The sequence below is a fragment of the Podarcis bocagei genome (genome assembly GCF_964188305.1).
Source record: "Podarcis bocagei genome assembly, chromosome: 9".
NCBI classification, from domain to species: Eukaryota; Metazoa; Chordata; class Lepidosauria; order Squamata; family Lacertidae; genus Podarcis; species Podarcis bocagei.
Window position 1 is genome coordinate 37,470,347 of NC_138134.1, and position 16,527 is coordinate 37,486,873.

A 16,527-nucleotide genomic window follows, 5' to 3' on the forward strand; every position below is an offset into this window, starting at 1 on the left:
ATATTAAAATCAGAATCTTCAGTGCATATTTATGTGCATGATTTTATAGTGCTGTACTAATTTACTGCTTATGTGTATTATATTGTTACCTGTCCCAGATTCATATATTTATTTGCCTGCCCTTCACCATAATGTCTACAAGGTGAGTGACAATAATTTTAGGAGGAGGGGGGTTAGAAATCAAAATAATCAAAATAATCAGATAATAAAATAAAATATTCTAGTGCTCAGACTGAGTATTAGCATTTGCTAAGACATCATGATATACTCAAACACGGAGGTGATATATATCCCACCGAAATCAATGGCAGAACCCATAAATAAAAACTTGCAAGATACTTGAGGGGTTAAACTTTTACCACTGTGACTAAGGTAAGTGGAAATGTTCTCATTTCTCGGGCTGAATTCTTGCAGTAAGAAGAATAAAGTGTTACACATTCATTGCCTTAGGCTAGCCTAAGTCAGTTTAAAACCTTAACAAAAATCTTCAAAATGTAATAAAATGGTAGTGGTATCCAGCTATCGAACTTTAAATATAACTTTTTTTTATTAAAAAAAATCTATTTTTTAATTTTAATAGGTCTCATAGTGAGAAATTGGTTCAGAAAGCCAGCATTGATCTGTAGTTTAAAAGTTCATAACTGCTACAAAATTAATACATGCATTGTATAGGTGGATGTAAGCTCTAGGACATAACAATGCTATGGGGTTTTGTGGAGTGGAAATTATAGTTTAATATCTCAGCTCTGGGAAGAAAACATAAGCTCCTATTTCCAACTAACTTCCTTAGCATTTGTAGTGTGGTGCTTGCTATGGCAGAATGGCTGCTTAGAAAAATTAAAGGACTATCTGCTCAAGCAGCCATTTTGCAGATTTTTAATGTCAGATGTACCCAAACAGAAAACAATTGCAACACAGCTATGTGAAAGAACAAACATCAGTTAAAAAAAAAAGTATCATTCATGCAAACTTTTCACCATTTGCATTCTCTCTGTGTTCCCAAAGGATGATTCCCCAAAGCAAGGATACTTTTTTAAAAATGGATTTCCTGAAAAATAATTCTGATTTATAAAGTGGTATTCAGTCACCTTTTTAAAAGCATTGTAAAGTGTATACAAGCCATCAGGGAAATGAGAATAGGGATGTTAAGCCTTTGTAAGGAAAGCTATGAATTATTGCTGGCATAATAACTACTATGCGTGCCTGTGAAAGTCAATAAATTTTATATTAAAATCTGCATAATATGTCTAAGAACTGAAAGTGTAAATGGGCAGGGGAGGGGAGACAACATTCACAGATTTCCTTTTTACAAAGGTGGAGCCGCAAATTATTATTTTTTTGCATTGGATAAATCATCACTATCTGTTTATTTGTATGCCACTTTCCCCATCTCCCACCTAGGGTAGTGAAAACATTCTCCTTCAGGCTCTCGCTAAGAGGGTCCTTTTGACCGCCATTGTCATGGGTTCATAGAATCATAGAATCATAGAATCATAGAGTTGGAAGAGACCACAAGGGCCATCAAGTCCAACCCCCTGCCAAGCAGGAAACACCATCAGAGCACTCCTGACATATGGTTGTCAAGCCTCTGCTTAAAGACCTCCAAAGAAGGAGACTCCACCACACTCCTGGGCAGCAAATTCCACTGTCGAACACACAAGGCAGCCAGCAAATAACCCTCAATCTGCAACTTCACGGAGACATCCCAGACAGGTCACATGGCTTTGGGGGTTCAAAGTCCCCAAAGAAAGTAACATCTCTGAGAGACTGGATCTGAGTTTAACTACAATACAATAAACTGCCATGCATTTATTATTACAGTGGTACCTCTAGTTACGAACTTAATTCGTTCTGGAGGTCCGTTCTTAACCTGAAACTGTTCTTAACTAGAGTTGTGCTTTCGCTAATGGGGCCTCTTGCTGCCGCTACACTGCTAGCACATAATTTCTGTTCTCATCCTGGGGCAAAGTTCCCAACTCGAGGTAGCTCTTCCAAGTTAGCAGAGTTTGTAACCTGAACCGTTTGTAACCTGAGGCGTTTGTAACTCGAAGTACCACTGCATTTTTATTTATTAAATTTGTTAGTCGCTTTCTCTTGCCCAAGGCAACCCAACGCAGTTTACAACTATTCAGTCCAGGTTAAATTGACCAGTTATTCATAGTTGCTCCCCACAAAAAAATGAGAGTTTGAGTCTTCAAAAATGAGGACGCTTATTTGCATGTTTGTGTGCAAACTCAGAAATAATTGAGATAATTTAAATAGAGATATAATACATCTCACCATAGAGGGGAAGTGGCCAGATGCTGCTGTTGAAAGGCAACTTCAAGGCTCCTGCACTCTCTTTTTTGGTTCTTCATCTTTAAACCAGGCTTGGACTGTGCAGCACTCCAATAGAGGACACTGTAAAGTAAGTCACATGGCCTGTCTAAGAAGCAAGCATTTCTAAAGCATATATTTAAATCATATTTTATTACTTTGTACATGGGCTTACCCAGTGGTTTTCCATCCAGGCATTACCCAGACAAAGACCTGCTTCACTTCAGCAGGGCTGCCACTTCATATCTTCAGACCCGTATCTCAAACAGCTATGGTACAAGGTACTTACAAGCAATGTTCCAGGGCCCATTTGGGTCATGGTCAACTTGTCATACAAAGAGAATTATGCTTTCCCTACAAAGGCTTTTCTATTCTTAACAAATGCTCCAAAAACTTCTGCTAATATAGAAAGTGGAAGTCAGATTATGAATGAAAACACAAAGGCGAAAGCATACAACACTGGTCCAACTGCACTGCCTGCTGGTTAGCTTCCAGACGCCACTCAAAAACCTGTTTTTACCCATTAAAACCAAATGTGGCTTGGGAGCCCAATACCTAAAAGACTGACTCATCCTACAGAAACCTGCTGGGACACTGGGTTTGTCATCTGAGGCCCTTCTCTGTGTCCCACCTCTTAAAGAAGCACAAAGAGTGGCGACCAAAGAATGGACCTTCTCTGTTAAAAGCCTCCTGTCTTTGGAACTCTCTCCCAGGGAAGCATGCCTGGCACCAACCATACTATCATTTCAACACCAGGTTAAAAACATTTTTATTCTCCTGGGCATCTGGGCATGATTTTGTTACCGTTACTCTTGATATCATGCATCACTTAATACGCTTTTATTACATTTCATTGTATTATACACATTGTAAATTGCTATGAGCCTTTCTTATATATAAAGCAATAGTCAAGTCTAATAAATCATCTCAAATCATTCACAGAATCAGATGTAGGTTCAAAACATCCCTCTGCATTGGAGGGAATGGAAAAGCCCCTTTATGTGGTGGCTCCATTTGCTCAGAGTGCATGTACACTAGGCTTTGGGCCAGGGACGGTGTGTGGAATTATGGCCCACCAAACCATGGAATATATTTTCTACTCTATGCTGCTGAGGATCATAGCTTACACTCATTTCCAGAGCATAAGAGTAACCCTCCGATCTAGCCTTCCTTTTCATATGTGCCTAAAAATAATTAGTAATAGATAGGGATATAATTTAAAATCTGCCTTAAGGGATACTACTTTTGACATATATTCTTGAGATACATTTTCAGAAATAATATTCTAACCACCAGGGATCGTCATATAAAACCTTTAATGTGATTAAAGTGGGCCAGCATCCATAGTCATCTAGAGCTGGTGGGGAAGAGATTATATTATTGTGGTTTTTTTAAAAAAAAATGGGAAAAGAGGAATTTAAGACAATGCTAAGAACAGGTTTTTTATTTATTTTAAAAAGCTGCAGAGTGCTGCTGGATCAGAAGCTATGCAAAGGATGCTTAATGTTCTAAGAATATGGGAGTTAAATTATAGGAAATGCAAAGGAAGCTACAGCAAAAGGTACACCACTCAGTTTGAAAAGGATGTGGACCTATCTGTCAGCAAGGAGATTGCTGAAGCATAGAGTGCTGTCCCACCTCAAGTTGCAGTGGAGATTTTATTACTATATTCTCCCATAAACTATTTTATATGCATGGTAACACTGCAAGGCACGCATTCATCAGCCAGCAAGCTCTCACGTTGAATACAGACACTCTTGTAAAGGGGCATTGCAAACTTGAAATAAGATTAGTTTATAAGCATTTTCAAGGTCTATGCCTTTCCATGCTGATTTGGCTAGTATTATACGGTAAATCACATTTCCCTACCTTTTCTCCGCTGGACGGTATGAAAGGTGGGGGGAAATCAATTGGTAATAAAACTAAATTTGCTGTGACTAGGCCAAAGTAAACAAGGGGGCAGGAGGCACAGAGGAGAGGAATGGATTTAAAGCAGAAGCCTATAAAAACGCTGGTTTTTGAAAAGGACCCCAAAAAACCCCGCTACACCATTGTCAGCCAGTAGCAAGCCAGGACTCTCTTTAGACCAGCTTCCTTCAATTAAATTGCATTATCAAACTGCATAATGCCACAATAAGGAAGCATTTAGATAAGATGAATATGGGATTCTCTGGAAATTGCATGATATTACATGCGGCTCCCACAAAACCACTAAGGAATTAAAGTTTATAGCCTTGGGATTAAACAGTAAAAGTAAAAACAGAAAACAGAAACAAACCACAGATCTGGTGCTTGGTAGCACCACCAAGAATAATGACTATACATAGCTCCTGATGATCCCAGCAAAAATCTCCTATAAGGAGCTGCCAATTAACTGCAAGAAAAGCCTTCATTGGCATCAACAGGAACTTCCTGAGATTAATGTCACATCAAGTTTGGTCCTTAGAATACTAAGTATTCAAAGTGTCTGTTGGCTCCTCATGAGGCCTGCACTATACATACACCAGAATGAGGTGAAACAGTCCTGAGACAGTGCAAAAGACTGACAGTGTCACTTCAGACTATGGATGGACAATCATATTTTTGAATGTCCCCACCTATGTCAAAAATTGTCTGCAAATAAAAAAACGAGCACAGCAGGCAAAGAGCTCATCTAGAAGGTGGCTCATCCCCAGTGTGCCACCTTTTAGTATATAGAAGAATCATGTTTGGAATGGGACTGTGGGCCACCTGTGGAACCCACACCTCCCACATGGGACCACCTGGGGCCCTACCTCCTATATTAGTGTTAGGTATGCACACCACTGAACCTAGGGCTTGCCGATCATAAGGTCAGTGGTTCGAATCCCTTCGACAGGGTGAGCTCCCATTGCTCAGTCCCAGCTCCTGCCAACCTAGCAGTTCGAAAGCACGTCAGAGTGCAATTACATAAATAGGTATCGCTCTGGCGGGAAGATAAACGGCATTTCCGTGCACTGCTCTAGTTTCACCAGAAGCGGCTTAGTCATGCTGGCCACATAACCTGGAAAAGGTGTCTGCGGACAAATGTCGTCTCCCTCAGCCAGTAAAGTGAGATGAGCGCCACAGCCCCAGAGTCGTTCGCGAGTGGACTTAACTGTCAGGGGTCCTTTACCTTTTATGCACACCTGCAAGGGAAAGACTACTAATTCACTCTCCATATTACAACATTCGATACCCACGGAAAGTCTACATGTCAAGGAGTTCCCTTGAAGATGCCCATGCATAACACCTGTACTTTGGGAGTAGGCACATGGCCCTGCAGCCTTGTTCTGTGTATGGGTCTCCTTCACACATTGCATGTGCAGGGCTCACGTTGCATTCAAATGCAGAATCCCTTGTAATGCAGTCCCACCCTAACAGCACAGCAAACTACGATTTAGCAGAATAAGCTTATGCAGAAGAAAAGCTTGAGATTGGTGATATTCTGACAGCAACTTTGAGTGGAAAGGTGCCCCAGCACATTTGTCAATCGCACTAAAGACTGGAAAGATGGAGCAGAAAAAGTGGGGCTGTAAAGAAACTATAGGCATGGCAGATCAGATTATGATCCATGTAATGTAAGATTTTGCAATTACTGTAAAGTTGGGCATCCTTTTCATTAGGAATGTAAGTAAGCTGCCTTACTCTAAACCAGACCATTGGGCCATTTATCCCAGTATTTTTAATACAGTGGCTTTCCAGGGTTTCAGACAGTTCCTTGCCCTAGCACCTTCGAACTGCTGAACTATCAGCAAAAATTACAGTTGCTGTGTACCTGGGCAGAGGAGAAGAGAGTCTACTTGCGCAAAAGTTTCCATGAAAATGTTCTTCAGAAAGAGAGTTGGAATCTTACACATGAAGAGATTTTATGGAATGAAGAGCAGTGGTTGTCCTGTTTGCTGTGGCCTTCACCCTAGTTCAAAGTTGTGTAATTGCATTTTTGGAAGGTGGGATGATCCGGCAAGTGCAAGAAGGCTTTCCATCTGTCAGCAAGAAAGTGGCTTGTCCTCACGAATCTTTGCTTTCCATAGTCAACAATGTGACCCAGCCGTACACACAGTTCTCTGGATCACAGACTGATTTTAATGAGATGATTCTGGGTAATTGGTTTGTGGGACTCCAGGCCAAGGAGGCAAAGTGAAATTCTACTTCCATAGATGCAGAAGCAGAATCCACTTACTGACCTGTCAGTCTTCAGAAATGTCAGTACTCTGCATGCTGATATACCATCAGATAAAGCTGGCACTGCTATATGATCTTTCCATTTTTAAAAGACACTCACAAATAATGAGCAGGAGATGTCCAACCATAAATATCGCAGGCAACTTTTAAAATGAAATTATTGATTAAACAACATCCATCTTCATGTTCATTTCCATTAACTGTCAGCATGGGGCTCCTGAAACATAACTTCTTGTTTCCTTAATATGATTTGGGAAAGAAAAAAATTAACACATTCACTCTCTCAAAACAATTTAATTTTGTACTCTGTATAGCTTATAGCAAACAGCTATTAGGCGTTCTTGAGATAATGAATCACAATATGATACATGTCTGTTTACCGGGACGTTGTCAGCCCTGTCTCCTTAACATTCCTTATCATCATTCAGTTGAAAAATCCCAGCACACCAGTTTCTTAGCACTGAATGGTTAAGTGGATTCCATACTCTTTTCTGCTGCATATTCATTTCATAAATGTCACTGCACCCACTGAAGTTTCTGAGATGAAAAAAAGAGGGAGAAATGAATGGAGATGAATTGTTTAATGGGTTACTTCAACTGTCCACAATTTATAACTTCTTGTGATCCTTGCTGTGAAAAAGACTGAAATACCTGCTTGAACAGTAGTATCTTCAGTTTCTAGTACCATGGTCAGCTCCAGCTACAGTCACATAAATGAAGGAAAACAGACTTAATTTTTAATTCATCATGAGGATTATATTTGGTAAAAAAAAACCTGACTTTTCACTGCATATCCCACCTTTCTACAAAATATTCAAGATGGTGTACGTTAACTTTAATTGTGAACTGCCCTAGAATCCATTTTTTGTGGACAATATTTGAACATTTTAAATAAGTATATAAACACGTAGAAAAAACAACACAAAATACAAGTGCACAATAACAATTGCACTCATCTAATAAAACAGATGAAAAACAGCTATAAAGGCAATTGTGTTGTAACATCAACTTAACAGCAATAAACTGGAAAAGCTGGCTGAAATTTACCTAAACCTGTTATATCCTTCCTAAGAAGCTCATCAGCTCTATCCAACCCTGCACCCCACCGCTCCTGTGAATGAATTCACTGGCTGTACTAATCAATCTTATCTTCACACAGCAGAAAAAGATTATTCAGTAATGATCCATTTTAAATATTCTGCATTACTGAGAAAAACAACTGCTTGTTTTGTGATGCATTTCTTGTTTGCTTCTGTATTTAAAATCTCAAGGGCTTTTAACTCTCACCTGATGGTGTTCTTTGGAGCCAGTCTACATCTGACACTAAACTCTGATTATTGCTGTTTTCTTCTGGGAAGGTCATTCAGCATTAGGATGATGCATACAGCTCCTCTGGATTCAGGAGTCAGACTCTGGTACCTCCTGCTCCCCAAACCAGAGTCAGCCTTGAGAGGTAGTCAAAGTGGTGGTCCACAGACCAGTCAGTGCCTGTCCACAAGCCACAGGCTTCCAGTCCCCAGTGACTCCACTACAGCCCATATTTGACTTTTGGGACCATATATGGTACTGGTTCCTGGCACACTGGGGGGGGGGGTGCCAGTCCACCTCATCAGAAAGCTTGATAAAAACTGGCCTAGGGAATCAAAGTGCTACTCATTCTTTTCTTTCCAAGGAACTGAGCATCTGGATGTTAGAGCAGGTTAGATAATCTAAAGAAGTAGGGAGAGTGGAAGCATAAGCGACTTGAGTTTTTTCTCACCACACTTTCAGGTCTTATCTAAAGAGGAAGATGTATTCACTGAACACAAATATAGACACATCTTCTTGGATATGACTTGAAAGTGCAGGGAAAGGATGTTTCTCATACTTCCTTTCCCATTACTCTTCTGGAACTTCTGTAGTCATTATTTACTATACCTCGCTGCATTTTGGGTTTATGGACCACAATAAAGCCATGTGTACAAAGCAGCTATAAAAGGATAAGAACTACTGACAGAGTGAATAATCTCATAGGTTGGATCCAGATGGAAGACATGGTTAGAGCAGAGCGTTAAGTTACTCCCTCTAGTTGAGCATACTTAAGTTTGCATCCAACCCTATAAATTCAATATTTTGAACATAAGATGAACCTGTTGGATCAGGCCAATGGCCCACCTAGTCCAACGCCCTGTTCTCAGAGCGGCCAATCAGATACCTATGGCAAGGACGATCAAAGCGCAAGAGCACTTCCCTGCCATGCTGCAACCGTGATTTCCAGCAACTAGTATTCGGAAGCATTACTGCCTCTGACCATGGAGGCAGAGCATAGCCATAATGGTTTGTAGCCTTAGATAGGTTTAAATGAGACCATTTGTATCTCTTGGCCTAATAAATACAGGATAGTGAAATTTCCTTCTGATGGGTGACAATTAATTGTGATGGGTTTGAAAATGTTTGTCTGCCAATTAGCTCAGGCATCACAGACTTGCACGGATAAACAACAGCAGTATTTGTTTAACCGAATATATTGATTGCCTTATCTGGCAACAAAAGGAAGAGTGCTAATGATGTCAGCAGAGAACAGAAGAGAAAGAGCTTGGTTTCAAATGGAATTTGTATTGAAGAAAGTAAGATTTCAGGGTGACATATTAAACTTAATTTAAACTGCAATGAAATCCCAGGATGAGGAATCTGGCAAGGCAATTTGTTCTGCAAAACCTTTTCATCATCGGGGGAAATGGGTCGGTTTTATTAGGCTTCTCCCAGATTCCCACCAACGTTGTCTACAGTTGGGCAGAAGAAAAAAGGAGATCTACTGACTCACAATTAATGCACTTTGAATCAACATAGCATAAATTATTATCACCACCACCACCACAATGTATGTATCCACACCAATGGTAGCCAGCATAGTGCCATCCACATGTTATCAGATTCCAGCTTCCATCAGCCCCAACCAGCATGGCCAATAATCAGGAATGATGGGAGTTGGAGTCAAAGAAAATCTGGAGGGCACCACATTGGTGACCCTTGTTCTATACAATGTATTCCATAGGCATACATTCCTGCCACATTAGAGAAAGGGGGTGAGGAGATTAGCATAAATATATATATTATCCTCATAAGCACCAGACTGCCAAGCAATCTCAGTTCAATTCAAATTCAACTGAGAAATTCATCTGATCAATCCCTGACAGCTGTTGTTCATGTCTCAGCTCAGAGAGAGAGAGCAGGAGAGAGACAGAGAAATAATGGCACTCTTATTAATGCGCATATCATCTTGCCTATGGGAATATCAATATGCATAAAGTTTCAAAGTGATACTTGAGCTGTTTGCCACTTACCTCCTGTGGCTGACATTAGTGCTACAAGAAAATATCATCCCTAGAAAAGAGGCTAGTGATCTGAAGAAGGTAACAGAGACCCAACGGGCCCACTTTGAGAGTAGGCTTTCGGTGCTGCCATGAATCTTCCTGCAGGAGGATTCTTGCACTTGCTTTTGACATTGTCATGTAAGGTAATTGTCTTAGAAGTATGCTGGCGTGAAAACTGACATGGATTCAGTTATTCCCTATTATCAGTGGCAGGGAACTGATCACTTGGCCCTTTTTGCACAGCATGGAAACCACAATGATCAGCTGGTGGGTCTTCAGTGCACAGAGCCTCACAAGCCACAATGGTCAGCTTGTGATCACTGAAGCTTCTGTGCACTGCTATCCCTTGCTATCAGCTGCCCAATGGCCGGATCCAGTTCTCCAACACACAGACACACACACATACTTTGGGCGCAATATTTCAGAAAAGTGGCACACAGTCACACCTTGGGTTGAATATGCTTCATGTTGAACGCGTTCGAGTTGTGCTCCGCAGCAACCCGGAAGTAACAGAGCGCATTACTTCCGGGTTTCACCGCTCACGCATGCGCATATGCTCAAAATGACGTCATGTGCATGCGCAGTAGCGGCAAAAGGCGATGTGCGCATGCGCAGACGTGCCGTCGCTAGTTACGTTTGCTTCTGGATGTGAACAGGGCTCCGGAACGGATCCCGTTCGTATACAGAGGTACCACTGTACAAAGAAACAAATGGTGGTGATGGGGTGATAGGAAGTAATGGAGGCATAACTGATGTGTCCAGAAATTGCTATGCACATGTCATTATAAACCAGATCCTTGTCTCCTAGCTTCCTATTAGGATAAACTCTGTTTCTTTTCTCCTGCTGTTACTCATCATGGAACATGAAGCAGAGAAAGTGGTCCTGGCTTAGGTGAATTTGTCATCACAGAGAGAAACGTCGTAGCCTCATTGATATGGGACAGATAAATTAGCAGAGCTTCTGTTCTAAGTCTATTGATTTCAATGTACAAATTTATTTTTTATTTATTTAAAATACCAACATTAAGAGACCCTCCCAATTCCATGCATGGAAGCCAATTGGAGTGGCAGTTAAATCTTAAACACTGGCAGCCAAGCAATATATCCCACCTGTAATGTGTATGGGTTGCTCGTGCGTAAGTTGCCGCCTCTCCAGGCTTTGTTGCCTTGCTAAACCTTTCAGTCTGGGCAGCCCTTCACTTCGTGGCTGCCTCAGTCGCTAGCAGAATCCGTCAGTGGGCGTTTCTTAAATCTTTTCCAACATAAAAGTTGTTTGACACCCAGTCTCCTCCTACTCTCTCTGCGCGGAAGTCTTCTGCGCAGGGTGGGCGTGGGTAGTGGAGGACCCGTGCTCTCCCCGCTGGTGTCCGGTGAAGAGTCCTGGAGCCCTCTCGCCGATTCCCCCATCAGCCCCTCTATATTCCTGGTGTTGCGCTGATTTGCTACCCCATATGCAGAGCTGCCTCTCTCCCTGCTGGGCCCTTCTCCAGCATCATTTGATAGCCTTCCCTCCGCCTCTAGCTCCGATGTTAGTTCCCTGACATCCACCTCCCCCCCCAGGACCCCCTCCACCCCCGGCCCAACCTGTTGACCCAACTTCGTCCCTTTCTTCAGCCGACGATGCGGGGAACCCCCGGAAGGAGCTGTCGCCATCCTCTGAGGATTCAAAACCCGCTTCCCACCCGCTCTGATTCCTTCCCGCGGGGTGGGCCTCCCAGTCTGATTCTTCTTCCTCCGAAGCCTCTTCTCCTTCCCCTTCGGAGACAGAAAACCCCACAAAATCCTCTTCATCGTCTGTGGTTCCAAATTGCTCCTCCCAGAATCTCGCTAGTGGTTTGGGTTTGTCCGGGAACAGGCGGTGGAATTCCTCCACCAGATACCGGTCAGTGATTGCCTCCGCGGGAACCCACGTGTTTTCCGACCCGGGTTTCTACCCAATCGTTCTGCCTCTCGCTGACATAGCAGCGTAGGTATTGCTGGAGAATACCGTTCGCTCTTTCTGCTTGCCCGTTGGTTTCCGGGTGTCTCGCCATTGAGAAGCCCACTTTGACCTGCAGCAAGACCCCACCAATGAGAAACCCTCATTCTCATTGGTGGGGTCTGGTGCGTCACTTCCCCTCCCAGAAGCTCCCTGCCATCAATGGTGGTTACTTGCAAGGGGAAATCCAGGGGCAGCAGGTGGAGCTGGTGCTCTAGTGCAAAGTCCTTGCTGAAGAAATTGCAGGAACTGCCTGAATCCAACAGCCCTTTCACCTTGACTGGGTGCACATTTGGGAGTTCTAGCACCACTTCTATGGCTATAGCCGCCTTGGGGGGGGGTCTGGTTTGGGCACTCCTATTGGTTGCTGGCCTGGCTGCTGTGCCCGCTGAGTGGGAGCCAAGCTTTGGCGTTTCCCTGCTCCTTTACCATCTCCTCCTCAACCCCTGCAGCTCCCACCATGCCTTGCCAGGCTTTTCTTTGTGGGCAGACCCTGGCAAAATGTCCTGGCCGCTGGCAGAGAAAACAGCATCATTTCTCCAGCATCATTTGAGAGCCTTCCCTCCGCCTCTAGCTCCGATGTCAGTTCCCTGACACCACCACATATGAGAGCAGCAAGTTAACCTATCTGAAGCTTTCTCAAAAATTCACCTTTTAGGCAACACTTCTATTTCCTTTTTATGCCTGAATTATGCTTTATGGAATTTTAGAGATTGGTGTTTCTGATACCGTCCAAGAGAAACTTCTGGTGTTTAAAAGCCACTCATTTGATACATAAAGGCAATTCTGGTATTGCTAGGGGGGATGCATTGTACAAAATGGCAAAGAAAATAAATGTTTCTCAAAATAACTATGCCAGTGTGGTGTAGTGGTTAAGAGCGGTAGTCACGTAATCTGGGAAACCGGGTTCGTGTCTCCGCTCCTCCACATGCAGCTGCTGGGTGACCTTGGGCTAGTCACACTTCTTCGAAGTCTCTCAGCCCCACTCACCTCACAGAGTGTTTGTTGTAGGGGAGGAAGGGAAAGGAGAATGTTAGCCGCTTTGAGACTCATGAAGGGGAGTGAAAGGCGGGATATCAAATCCAAACTCTTCTTCTTCTTCTTCTGTAACATATTCATTTACTTGATTTTGCATTATTTGGGGAAACTTGAAAGGAATACCAACTATTCAAGTTAGGAAATTCTCCCACATGTGATTTTGTTTAAGTCAAGAAAATATTCAAAGTCATGAAAATATGCTTATGCCAAAATTATGCCTTAAAATTCAGAGGACTCTGCATTTGATCAACGCGTGGCTCCAAGTAATTAAGGAAGATGTGGAAACAATCAATAAGCATGGACATCTATGATGGGTTGCCAACTTATGGGAAACTGATTCACCTAAACCTGAAGTTTGCTGTCTGGAAAGCATACAGAAGCTTTTTCACACCCTGGGGGTGGGGGTAAACATTATAGACAAATAAGTCCTGAAGGTGTTGCTACAGTGGCATAATGGAAAGTTGGCAGTTCTTACTTGGGGATACTCAGCCATGCAGGTCCCACTGGCGGAGGAAAAGGCATGCGGGGGGAGTGCACCACCCCCAGCAGACCGATCCTGGTGGGTGCTATCGCAGCTCCCCCCCCCTGCTGGGCGCCACACCCCCAGGACGCACACCATGCCCCCGGGACGTGTGTCAGCCCCGTCCCCCACCTGCTCTCCACCCTCCGGTGCCAGAGCATGAAGCTCTGCCACTGGCAGGTCCCCAGGCTTATTTGCCAATACACTCTCCTTCACAGTTTGAGTGTCTCTCAAAAAGTTCCCAAGCACAGTTTCAAAGAGCAGCCACAGAGATGTTTAGAAAATTGAACAAAAATTAAACTCATGTTTCTCCCTAGTGTCATTTATAAAGGCAATATTAAACTCTGCTTTAAGATGCAAACGCTATGCAATGGTTTATCTGCCACCTAGTGGTTTAGTTGTAAAGATATTTTCCTCCTGTTTCATAGTCTTCCAGACAATAATGTCTCTTGTATGAGAAATATTATTATCAGACATTTGTTAGATATATAAAACATATATATGTGTGTGTGTGTGTATGTATATGTGTGTGTGTGTATTCCTGTCAGCCCCAGTCAGTCAGGGATCGCAGAAGTTGGAGTCTAGCATCTGTAAGGCCACCAGTAACCAATTCAATTTAAAAATAAACATTACTGAATATGGCCTGGTTCAAGTAAATCAATGTGTTACTAATACAATTTATTCCTTACTGAAGATGCTCAAAGTCATGGCATTGGCAACAAGGGTTTTCACAATATTGGCCAACATCCATGTCAGCCAAGTATCCATATATTGTCTACGAGAGGATAATGGATGTCTTAATCCATTTTAGTAACTTCTCTGTAAAACGGGAACAACCACTTTTATTACATTCTTTTTTGGGCACTGCCTGGCAAAAACATTGTGAAGTGTTCAGCACATATTCAACCTGATACATCACTCTTTCTAACAGAGAACTCAATATGGCAAATGCTGACAGAAATGAAGCCAAAACAAGTATCTAAGAAACAAGAACATGGTATCAGGATGCCAAATGGTCTGCGTAAGTGCAAGGGTGTTTAAGAAAAGCTGTAAATGTCCAGCTTGTGTTTCTATCAGCTTACATATCCTAGAGAAAAGCACTGCTGCTTGGCTGGAACTCTGAAAGGAGCTCCCTTATCAGGAGGTGACGTGGATATACTGTAACATTTTGTCGCAGGCCTCACTTCTAGATGTTTAACCATCATTCCTCTTGGGACTTGTTCCTCCTGTTTGCCAAATGGCACAAAAAGCCAACAGATCCCAGTCACAAAAACAACACTAGAAAGATACACAAATGTGAAATTGTGAAATCTGTTCCCTACAGAAGCAACACTCATTGCCAGTTGCCTTTTGCTTTCAAAGTAATGGAACTGGGTTGTTGAGGCAAACGTTTAGTAAACTCTGTGAAGTTGCCTCTATTCTCTGCATGAATCATGACTTCTGCTATTTCCAGGAAAACTGCATAACAGCTAAGCGCTATTATTACATTTTTTTCCTGCACAGCAAGTTGTCAATTATACAGTGATGTGACACCACAGCTTAAGCATTATCTGATGATTCAGTGCTATGCACGCCTTTTAGTTCTAATTACGGTTACTGAAACTGTGCTTGCTAAGAACTTCCCCAAACCTTTTACATTGGAGTTAGACATACAATGATTCTGAACATTCAGAATCTGAAAGCTGGTTCACTTCAAAGGTACCTCTTTTCAAATCTGAAAAGAGCCAAGCTGTCGAGAATTTAAAAGAGAACAAGGATATAATGGGCCTGCAAAGTCTATTATTGTGATGCACTGCCCTTCAATAAAGATTTGACACTGCAGCCCGGACCTGGTTGTGGTCATGAACCATGCTGTGTCCTTAAGCAGACACCTGTCAACCCTTATGTGGCTCAGCTCTGTAGATGCTCCCAACTTTCAGATATATCATTGAAATCCAATTATATCCCAAGACTACTGATGATCCAGGCCATATTGAACGGAAATACATCTAAAAAAATACTTAAGTGATCATGGGATACCTGTGGCCCTACAGACCACAACTCCAACGTTTTCTGGCCATTGGCCATACTATCTGGAAAGCTGCAGTTCCCCTAACCTTGAGTTAAATGTTGTTTCACGCATTCCATGGTGGCAAACACCGTCAAATGTTTGACAATATTCAGAAATGGTGAATATTGCATTCATTTTCCTGGTTATAACGTTAGTGCTTCTGCCTTGTTTTCTAATGTTCGTTTCACATTGCAGTACCTGTTGCATTGTGGAACTGTGGCTTTTGAATCACTATACCAACATGTCATACTAAATTTCATTCACACTAGTGGATGTGATGTGACATAACAACGAACGCAATTGGACAATATTGCTTTCCCTGACCCTTTCTGCACATGCATGGTTCTGTTCAGCCACAAAAATTGCAGGAAGCAACTTTATGCTGGTATACTGTCCCCAAATTTCAACACTTCACCCCCACAATTTTCTGGGTTAATAGGGTTGTAAATGGATTTTTTTCTGGAACAAATGAATACAGAAGTGAGTGGTAAACTTCTACTATATTCCACTGGATTTCTAAAAGTGCCTTTTACATTGTGTGAAAGCTCAAATATAATGCAGAAATTAATAGTTAGGGAAATGTGAAGGAAAGGAAATAAACCACGGTGCGAATCTAGTCAAAGAGCTGCAGTGAGGTCTGCATCCCTAATGACATGCTACATGCTACAACGTGTACAATCTTTGTGGACAAATACTAGTGCCACACACACTCACATGTAACATTTAATGACTATATAGTTTGTGCACCTGCATGCACAATACTTGAGATGTATAAATCTACCTGTGTACAATATGCCTGTGTTCATTGTTAACATGTAAGCAAGCCTTGTATCTTTATAATATATGTATTTGTGTGCCCATTTTGGTTGCATTCCTGCATTAGGTTAGTTGCTGCAAAAAAACATGGGGAGACTTGCAGCACCTTAAAGACTAGCCCATTGATTATGGCATAAGCTTTTGTGGACTCCAGTCCATGAAATCTTATGCCATAATAAATAGGTTAGTCTTCAAGGTACTACTAGGCTCTTTCTTGTTTTTTCCCTTAAAAAGAGAAACGGAATACGTAAAAGTTGTGGTTTCTATAAACAGA

General features: G+C 42.2%; 1 long non-coding RNA gene across 1 annotated transcript in view; it reads right to left on the minus strand.

Moving 5' to 3' along the window:
- LOC308595184 overlaps positions 1 to 16,527 on the minus strand; it is a 198,338-nt gene that overhangs the window by 116,508 nt on the left and 65,303 nt on the right. Inside the window, exons 6-8 of the long non-coding RNA XR_014011881.1 lie at positions 7,150 to 7,198; positions 6,092 to 7,035; positions 2,281 to 2,400 (exon numbers count right to left, since the gene is read on the minus strand). This is a non-coding gene — a long non-coding RNA (uncharacterized lncRNA). The remainder of the gene's footprint in view (positions 1 to 2,280; positions 2,401 to 6,091; positions 7,036 to 7,149; positions 7,199 to 16,527) is intronic.